The 10502-nt window shown below is 35.4% G+C and overlaps 1 long non-coding RNA gene across 1 annotated transcript in view; it reads left to right on the top strand.

Annotated features, from left to right (window-relative positions):
- The window catches only part of LOC135223667 (uncharacterized), a 150648-nt gene that overhangs the window by 3835 nt on the left and 136311 nt on the right, over window positions 1-10502 (top strand). The window contains exon 2 of the long non-coding RNA XR_010316556.1: window positions 10174-10217. This is a non-coding gene — a long non-coding RNA (uncharacterized LOC135223667). The remainder of the gene's footprint in view (window positions 1-10173; window positions 10218-10502) is intronic.

The following is a 10502-nucleotide window of genomic DNA, read 5'->3' as shown; positions in this document are numbered from 1 at the left end:
CTAGGGCTGGCCCGAAGGATTAGATATTTTGACGTGGCTAGGAACCAATTGGTCTCTTAGCAACGGGACCTACAGATTAATGTGGGATCCGAACCACATCATATAGAGAAATTACTTTCTATCACCAGAAATAAATTCCTCGGAATCCGCGTTGGCCGAGCCGGGAATCGAACCTCGGACCACCGGATTGGCAGCCGAGTACGAAAACCATTCGTCCAGCAAGGAACTGAATCCTGGATGAAATCCTATGAAGAGAATGTTAACATTAGCTGCTCCATACACTTACACAGATGCTCCATCAGCAGCCTGACAAGCCTCACCACGCATACTGCGCCACTCACGTCGATTTATATTTTCTCGCCCTTCCTTTCCCAAACGTTTCTTACTTCACCTGTCTAACGCTTTCTAGGCATTTCTCTCCTATTCCCGCCTGACACCTCCGAAATATACACACTTTTCGAGACTTGTCTTTTTTCATTCTTTCTCCATGTCTGATCCACTTTAAAGCACGATAAACCATACTTATTTCTCTCGAACCTTTTTACTATTTATGTGTATCTTCACAAATCTTTCCAGTTCCTTTTAATGCCATACTTGGTAAGCAAAGTGTTTCAAAACTTTTCTTATTCTTACATTCAACATTCACATTTCCCTTCCATAAAGGAGTCCTGGCTCAACGTCACACATTTCCACCTTACATTCTTTTCTTGATCTATTCAGTAACTATTTTTTTAACCTATTCTGTGACTCGCCCTATCTTATTCGACCGTTATCCGTTATACTTGCTCCCAAATATTATACGAATTAGTAGGCTCCATTATTCCATCGTCCCTATTCCATCATTCATTGCATCATCTTCCCGTTTCCATTTATCCTCCTTATTCTTGTTCGTATTTGCTCTCAACAACTTCTCTTAAAACAGAGAGAGAGAGTTAAAAATAACTACGTTACATTTACAGGCATTTGTGTATGCAATATCTTTGTGTGAAATTACCACTGCCGATGCCCAGTATTATTTGAAAACAAATGATTCAAATGACAATTAAGGAAGAGTATGGCTTGCTGTTCACGCTTGGTTTACAATATAGGACGATAGTGTGCATCTTCCGTAGAAATGAATGCGCATACTTACTCCTGCTTAATATGAAACGCGAACAGGAGAAAGTAGGAGTTATGGAAATTAAATACCGATGAACTCTCACATTAATTCCATATTTGCTGCTTTTGTTGGTAGTTTGCCATACGCCATAATAACAGTTCTTAAGCTTTTTTTATTCTATAGATAAAATCCAAAGAATAAAGATGAGTGAAATAAAATTTAGGATTATATTTTGTAGACAAAAATATTTTGAACCGCAAAGCATAAAGAAGTATATTCTTGCCCTCTGTAGAGTTTTCATAGAAGTTTCTTATCTAGTCATCTCGCTTAGTCAAGAGTTGTAGAAGATGTTGATTGTCAAGTGTAAGCAGCCATCGGGGCTGATTTTCCTTCTCTCGTCGTTTCTCGTTATTTCTAGAAAAAAAGTTTATTGTAGTTACAACTGGTATACAAATAACCTTGCTATTGATTACATCAGAGCCATCTCGTCACTGACAAAAGAAAATAATATTTCACTTTTTATACAGCCCGGCAAATGAATCATCTGCACGTTCTTAAAGCAACACAGACATAAAATCAGTATTAATTAATTACTATTCACGAGAGCGTTATAGTATAGAGTGGCATCAAAGCATCACTTTAGTATCAATGACTGCAGACTTTCTACACGGAGTCTGGCCGTGTGACATTATAGTGCATTAGTTACGGATACTGACGATTTGCAAGTTGATTCTCACTATTCTGTTAAAGGGATTCGGGTGCCGTGGATGGTGACGGATGTTTTCCATCGAAATTAGACTTATAGAAGAGGCACCGACTTTAAAATTTTCCCACAATGGTCTCAATGAATTACAGAGTTTTCTTTTCTTTTCTTTTTTTTTAGCTCCATTGGTCCAGTGATAAACTTCCCACGATGCTATCGGTTTCCAAACAGGAGAACATCATTCTATCAATTAATGAAGGAAACATGTGCAATATCATAAGATATTATAATCGATTACTGTTCCTTCATTCGATCAAATAATTTTGTTGGCTGATATGATTTTTTTTTGTCTGAGTTCATCATCCCTCACGTAAATTGATGCATTTGACGTAAGAATTCATGTCAGTTATCCGGTTCCATATTTTATTCATTCAGCAGACGCAAGTCGACACAATCTGAGCATCGGTTACAAATCTCGAAGATTCTTCTTCTTTCGATTCAATTCAGAGGCTTTGTTTTGCTGACGTACATTGATATCAGGACCCACTGATTGATATATAAACCACTCCCACACACACCACACATACACACCACACACACACACACAGACATACCATATACGCACAAACACACGTAATGGAAGAGCAGCCCTATTGTAATTCCCCATTCTCGGAAAAAAAGGAATGCTGCGAGAGCTTTTTTCTCTCTCTCTTTCTTTGTTCCTTTCTTTTGCACTCCCTTTCGTCCCCGTTACACCTCAATTGCCCCGATTTCATCTGGAAGTTCATTTAGGACGGGGTGGGGGGGGGGGGGGGGGGGGGGGGGGGGGGGGGGGTGGAAGGTGGGGCGTCGTTCTGATCTCAGGCCAACAGCGGATCTCTGTCGGAGAGAGAAAAAAATCTGCTTTTCATAAAAACACTAATATTATTCGCGAATGAAACGAAAAGTTTTGCTTCTTCGAACAACGTATATGTTTTGGCACATTTCATTCACTGTGAATGCTACTCGGGAGGCATTTTACGCAACATGATATGCTTTAAATTTACGAAATCCGTCATAAATACATATTACGGTAACCTCGCGAAACTCCCTTGAGGAATTTTACGTAAGCAGTATGCGTTCAATTTACCATTTCATCATAGATGCATAACAGGTACATTCATGAAACGCGCGGTCGTTGAGTCACGTTATTTTAGGTTAAGAATCCTATTCCGGATTCAATGACAATAACAAAAAGAAAAGAAGAAACTCGTCAGATTATATTCCCGTGGATCAGAAACCCCAGCGTAGCAGTATGATGGATGACGTCATCGTTATTGATTTCCCGGCGCCAGGTAGCGTTCATTCAGTCGGTTAACGGCCCCAGCGAAGAGTGAGTTAGGATGTTCGAAGTGCCTGCAGTATGTCATATTGACTTTGCGTTTGCTTTTTACCATAAGTGCATGACGTCTTCACGTGTAATCGCCATTTACAGTTGAGCTACTGAGGCATAAGTTAGAGAGGCGCAGGGTTTTATCCACAGAACGTGAAAATAACCATTATAGATTGCAAATGAATTTCGGCTATTTACAGAGTCCAAAATAGGCCAGAATCTCGGAAGTGCATTTATCGAGTTCGAAGGAATTATCGGTCGTTCTCTCAGCCCGTTTCTCGACTCCTTACAATTACGTTGTAAAGCCCCATATAAAAATAAAATTAAAACCAAATGCAGTATTTCGATTCTTACGAGAGTCATAAATACTGGTAAATATAACGGAAATGAAAGTTACACACACACACACACACACATATATATATATATATATATATATATATATATATATATATATATATATATATATATATATATATATATATATATATATATATATATATAAATATATATATATATATATATATATATATATATATATATATATATATATATATATATATATAATATATATAATATATTTCAATCAAACAATCAATCATTTCCTGTGGCACCCACGGGGATGCTTAGGGCTCCGATGAACTCGCCCCACCATATTCTGTCCCGGGCTAGCACCTCAAGATCTGCCCAACACTCATCTACTGCTTCTCTCCTCGTTGTCCTCAACCACGTCTCCTTTGGCCTACCTCTGCCTCTTCTACCTGTCTTCTACACACATGGTCTATCCACTTCCATCGTGAGAACCTAACATACTCATCGACCGCCTGCAGTCCCGTTACTTCTCTAATTCTGCTATTTGATATCCTATCCCTCCAATGAATTCCTAATAATCTGAGCGCCTTATATTCTAATGCTAGCAATTTATTATCCGGAGTCATTGTACTGTACCACGACTCACACCCATCAGTCAAAATACTCCTAACCATTACCTTCAAATTTTTGTTATTGCAGACAGTCAACTTTTTATTATTCCAAATATTCTTAAGCATTTCCATTGCCTGCTGGGCCTTTTTTTTTTTATTTTTCCATAAATTCCGTGTTTAGAGAACCATCCTTATCTAAATAAGTACGTAAATATTTAAACTTATCCACTTGCGTTACAATCATACCTTCAATTAGACAATCCTGTGCATTTTCAGTATTCATATTCCTAATGAAAGTGTCTGGTCAATTCGTCGCCGGCAATTTTGGTTTGAATCATATTTTTCTATGACATTTTTTACACGCGGGTTCAGGTCTGTATTTTTTTTTTGTATTTTTTTTTTTTTTTTTTTTTGCTTGGCTTTTCTCTTTGGATAATTTTTGCAATTTGGCACTTGCAAACCTTTCCTTAATCTGAATGTGCACACTATATAATTGAAAAAATATACTAGAGCAGCATTTAAATGTTCCATCTGTCGCCCAATTGTTGTACCGCTTTAAATGTCTGTTTCGTCACTTGCAAATATGAGCATTCGTCTTACATCTTCTAATCCGCTGTCATACCTTAGAAATTTTTCATCAGTGTCAAGGTAAGAGTATTAACTTGGAATGGAGAACCCAACTTGTAAGTGGGGTGGCAGGATAACTGGAACCAGCTTGCCTCCAACGGCTGATATTCCTATTAAGCTGTTCAAACCGAGGTATTTGCGACAATGTACAGTCGTTTAACTGTTCAACATCCCTTTGATAATTGAGCGAGGTGCATTTCGAGATGAAATCTACTTTTCTTTAATATTTGAGACCGTGATCCAGGCATTTACCTCTGCAGCAGTTGAAGCGTGATTATGAATCCCAATCTTCTTTAAGTTCATTTATAGTTTTCATCTGTATGAATTCTTGCCTTGCACGCACTATTTTCACACCTCCAGTATATCTTCAGTTCATCAGCATCCTCCTTATTTTTTGTGTATATATGTCTCTTAATCGACCACTTTCTTTTTTTTTATCTTTGAAGTTATAATCTTAAGGTAGCCATGTTGATGGATGGGCTTATTCTGTTGAACTAATTCGATCTGAATAAAACTTTATTTTGAACTATCCAGAACTGAAAAATAATCTAAAACTGTCCAAAGACAATTTTAGTCCTAAAGTAATAGTTCAATACTTTCTTTCGAAAATTGCATTTGAAAGAGAGGTAATGAAGAAGAAAAATTAAAACTGCTGAACGACCATTTTTATTCCAAAGTGTCTTATTTCCGTGTCTTGGGGACGAATTGCCCAACGACTAATTAACTTGGGGACGAATTGCCCAACGACGAATTGACTTGGGGACGAATTGACCATAGAGATAGACGAATTGACCCGGATGAATTAACCGACGACGAATTAATCGGGGACGAATTGTCCTAGCACCCTGATGGCAGTTTTTCCACTGTCATAACCAAATCAACTAGAAAACCTAACACACTTCATCTATTTTGGGTCCCTGGCAGATCTAAACTATATCATCAATATAATCCAAGTCAAGAAGTTTCCCATTTTCTCCCCGGAATATACCTGCATCCATTTCTCTTTTGACCCTTCTCATAATGCAATCTACGGCCAATACAAACAACAGAGGAGACAGAATGCCACCCTGAATCACACCAGAATTAACTTCAAATGGATCACCCAAGCATCCATCAACCATCACTTTCACTTTGCAACACGTGCCCTCATGCATGTTCAGACTTCTTCTTCCCAGCTTTAACCCATTTTTATATGGGGTCACATGTTCATGCATGTTCAGACTAACCCTCACAAACGTTTCCGGTATGCCATGATGCTTTTTGATTTTTACTAGGCTCTGTCTCGAAATACTATCAAAGCTTCTTCAAAATCAATAAAACAAAAGACTTGACGGAGTTTCCATATCATTAAATTGCGGCTTTAAATACCTAACTATGAGGATCTGATACTGCAACCCCGCCCCTTCCTATTACTGGCCTATTAATCTATCCCTCAGAGTACCGTCAACCAGCGGCTCCAACCTATTCAACAATACTCTACTGAAAATTTCCAAGGCTACAGGTAGCAAAGAGATTTCCTTCCAATTACACCACCTGCTCAGATCTTGGGAACTTTAATGTTTATATATTGTGACACAGTGCCAAGTATCTGGGTACTACATTTACCATTCATTAATTGTTACCTCACAACAACCAGACACCTGAACCTTCATCACAGGTACTAAACGACTGAATACTCTAAAGGCAACAGTGATCCCTTAAACAGCTTACCAGTATCTATGAAAATCAGACTAAGTTCATCAAAACAGGCGTGAGGTAATCTTGTAAGTAATTAAATTAATCAAAAAGCATCACTCCATCAACAACTTTAAAAGTAAGTATTTCCCCTGATTTCAGAAGTCTAAGTACTTCCCTGGTTCTAGGTCACTTCAAGTAAATTGAAGGAAAACAGATCAATGTTTCTACCTAACATAAATATAATCATAATCAAATACTGGTGAAAAGAAACACTTATAAAAATTTTAAATCCAAAAATTTATTATCAAACTCAAAATTTATAAGTGTGTGAAATTCACAATATCAGGGAAAATTACTGTTACTTGAAAACAAAGTAAAGTTTAATTAATTCTGGAATTAAGTAAAATTAAATCAAAATTAATTTATCACAAAATTCAAGAAAATTAATTCAATTGAAATTCAAAAGTGTTAGGTAATAACTAAAATTTGGAAATGAATTCACAAGTGCTAAGCAAAAATAAAACTTGAAAAGAATTCTGAATAAATGCAAATTAATTCACAAGTGTTAAATTCAATTAAATGTGCAACGATTAAGTAATGAAAATAACTAAGTTAATTAAATTGTGAATGCAAATGAAAACACAGAAAAATGTGGAAAGTACCAAAATTGTAAAAAAACGCTAATCACACAGAATATAAGATAAAAAAAGACACACTTCAACAAGAAAAATGAATAAATGCACACAAAAAAATAACTTCAAATGAAACAAACACAAAACATAAAAATTTGCAGTGTGTAAAAATTGAAATCGTTTCACTCAAATCATTGTAACCATTAGTTATTAGTTCTCCAAACCCTTGTAACTATTAGTTATTAGTTGCAACTAATAAGAATATAGCACTTTACCTGGGGATACCCATTTCTTTCTCTGCTGCAGCTTGTTTCACAATTTCACAAAAATAGGTGCCATTACACACTTGTACAATGTTTGTTCAGATTCCACAAAAAACACTAATTGATACTAAATAACTCTTAAGAAATATCAAATCTGAAATCTAAAAGTTACGAGTGACCAATGTCTAAGTATAAATCTTTACGTTACTTTAATATCAAATCAAAAGTGGCGTGCGAGAGAGAGAGAGAGAGAGAGAGAGAGAGATCTGAACACCAGGGATTCAAAAGCTATAATGAAATCTTTTGCTCTCGGAAACTGGACCGTGGAGATGGCACAAAACATTTTGGGCGTGAGAAAGATGATGCAATCTTTCTAGAAGCTTCTAATATGATGTAACTTTACAGAAAAATCGTGAAATCTGCATATGGCTTCGACAAAGACATACGAGTATGAAACCAGTATGCTCAACAAAGACACGTACTCGACCGAAACAGACTCCTTGAGCACGATGACTGACATGTTGTGAAAACAACATGGAAACTGCGAGCTCCCTTGGTCTAGAGGCGATGAAAAGATACTGAAACAACTTTATCTTAGAATGGACAAAGATAATCTCCCTTTCTTTGCATATACGTTATATACTTTTAAATTATGTTATGCAGAATCTGAACATACATTTTAAGACATCCTAAGCTAGCTAATGAATCTGAAAAATGTTGCAAAACTCTACATACAACATTTCATACAGTCTAGGAGAAGATATATGCGTTTTGAAAGTAGCAACAACAATAATCTATATATATATATACATATATATATATATATATATATATATATATATATATATTTATATAATTGAATCTGCCGTTATTAAGCATTTTAACGATCAACTTATGAATCTGAGTTCAGGTCTTTTTAAATCAGATTGTTACATTGTTTATAAAATTGTAGGGAAATACCATGTCACCTTTTAGCAACAGCCTGTTATACTAACTACAGTTTCAGTTCTTAAGCACTTTTAAAGTATTCTTACTTGTTTGGTAGTGACAATTTGTAATGATGATTTGCTTGTTAATGTCTTTAATCTTTGTTCTGCGAAATTTTCTTGTTTATGTTTCTATCTATTTATTTTACTTTGTACCCCGAAGAAGTGTACGCAATACACGAAAGCGCTTGGTACCTGGTCTTTTATTTGTCACGTGCTGTTTGGTGTCTTATTGCTGATATATCTATATATCTATATATATATATATATATATATATATATATATATATATATATATATATATATATATGTGTGTGTGTGTGTGTGTGTGTGTATGTTGTATGTATGTATGTATATGTATATATATATATATATATATATATATATATAATATATATATGTATATATGTGCATATATATGTATATATATATATATATATATATATATATTTATACGTATGTATATATATATATATATATATATATATATATCTATATATATATTATGTGTGTGTGCATATGTATATATGTATACATGTGTATACATGTATACATATACATATATATAGATATACACATATACATGTTTATACATACACATATATAGGCAGACATACGCAGTATATAAACATATCTAGTGTATATGTGTATAAAAACACTCTGGTTTTAAAACTAGGGCTTTGCTTTAAGCAAGTGTTTTAATGGGCCTTTTACACTTGAGATGTAGCCTGTCTTAACAGAAGGTTTTATTTACATTTACACACACACACACACACACACACACACACACACATATATATATATATATATATATATATATATATATATAGACGTAGGTTGTAAACCTTGAAATGTTAAAGAAAAAATTGTCATTGAACATTTGCTAAGTATTTGATGTTTCATTTGAGTTATACGTAATTGGTTCAAAGTGTAAGGCCTCTTTCAAAGAAAACGAAACAGGTGGTCAAATAAAAGGCATACACCGCAAAATGATTGTCATTAATTAAACTAATGAGAGAGAGAGAGAGAGCATAGTACACTTGTAGACGTAAACTCAATAATGACCGTAAAGAATGATGACAAAAATAAATCTTATTGCAACTGCAATGTGAGAGAGAGAGAGGGGGTGGGGGGTGGCGGCATATATTGTTGGTAGCACAGAATGAGACAAGACTAAATCTTTAAAAAAAAAACAACAACAACTTCCAATTTCCTCCCATCAGCATTAACTGAAACAAAAATTTTTTATAGGATCCTGGGAACAGTCCCGAGACAATTTCTTCCCTCTGACCATTCCATCGAAAAATGCATAATGTAACAGTCAGTGCGAGATAAAGTATCGGAAAAGAAATTAACGGCCGTAAATTACACTTATTGGACGATCGGCTGTCATCGTCAGGCAGTCGTGGGCGGGGTGAGGGCGGGGAGAGGTTTAGAAAGCTATCCATGGCTAGGGTCGTATTTTTCCGGTGTTTACCCCCAACGCCTGCCTGGACAGGTCGTATTAGGGTACCTGACAGTTGGGGAGGGGAGGGGGTAATGGGAAAGGATAAGGAGAGTTAAAGAGAATGGTGAGACGGGTTCCAGGAGATCGAAATTTTCTTATAAGAATAATAATCAATACCATTTGTCTGTCCATAGCAAATATCTAATTATTATATACCTTCACAAACACACACACACACACACACACACTATATATATATATATATATATATATATATATATATATATATATATATATATATAGTGTGTGTGTGTGTGTGTGTCTGCGTACATATGTGCAGCCATATTTATATGATCTTACACAATGTATGTAATTTATTGCATATATACTAAATGTCTCTACTTATAAATGTGTTAATGGCATATACTCTGTTTTTTTCAACAGCCTGTGACAAGAAGAAGACGACGATGAAGCAGCAGACATAACTGGTGAGTTTTTCTTTCATGGCTTTTTAATAAGAATCTCTTGGTCAACAGCTTTTTGCACAATTCACTTTTATCGTTATGGTAGACAGTGTCAGCTGAACAAAGGCATAATTTATTTCTAAGTTCGTTGGAGATTGCATGGTAGGAATTTTAGGTCCATTACTTCCCTATTCTTTTGGTACAGTAAGTTTGGAGTTGCTAATTTCTTCAAATCGACGAGTGTTACTGGATATAATTACGCAACATGGTTCTCATTGACATTTTCCATATGTGATTTTTTATTTGCAT

Source organism: Macrobrachium nipponense, chromosome 10 (genome assembly GCF_015104395.2).
Source record: "Macrobrachium nipponense isolate FS-2020 chromosome 10, ASM1510439v2, whole genome shotgun sequence".
NCBI classification, from domain to species: domain Eukaryota; kingdom Metazoa; phylum Arthropoda; class Malacostraca; order Decapoda; family Palaemonidae; genus Macrobrachium; species Macrobrachium nipponense.
Note: the sequence above shows the minus strand (reverse complement) of the source record. Positions and strands in the feature narration are given on the sequence as shown.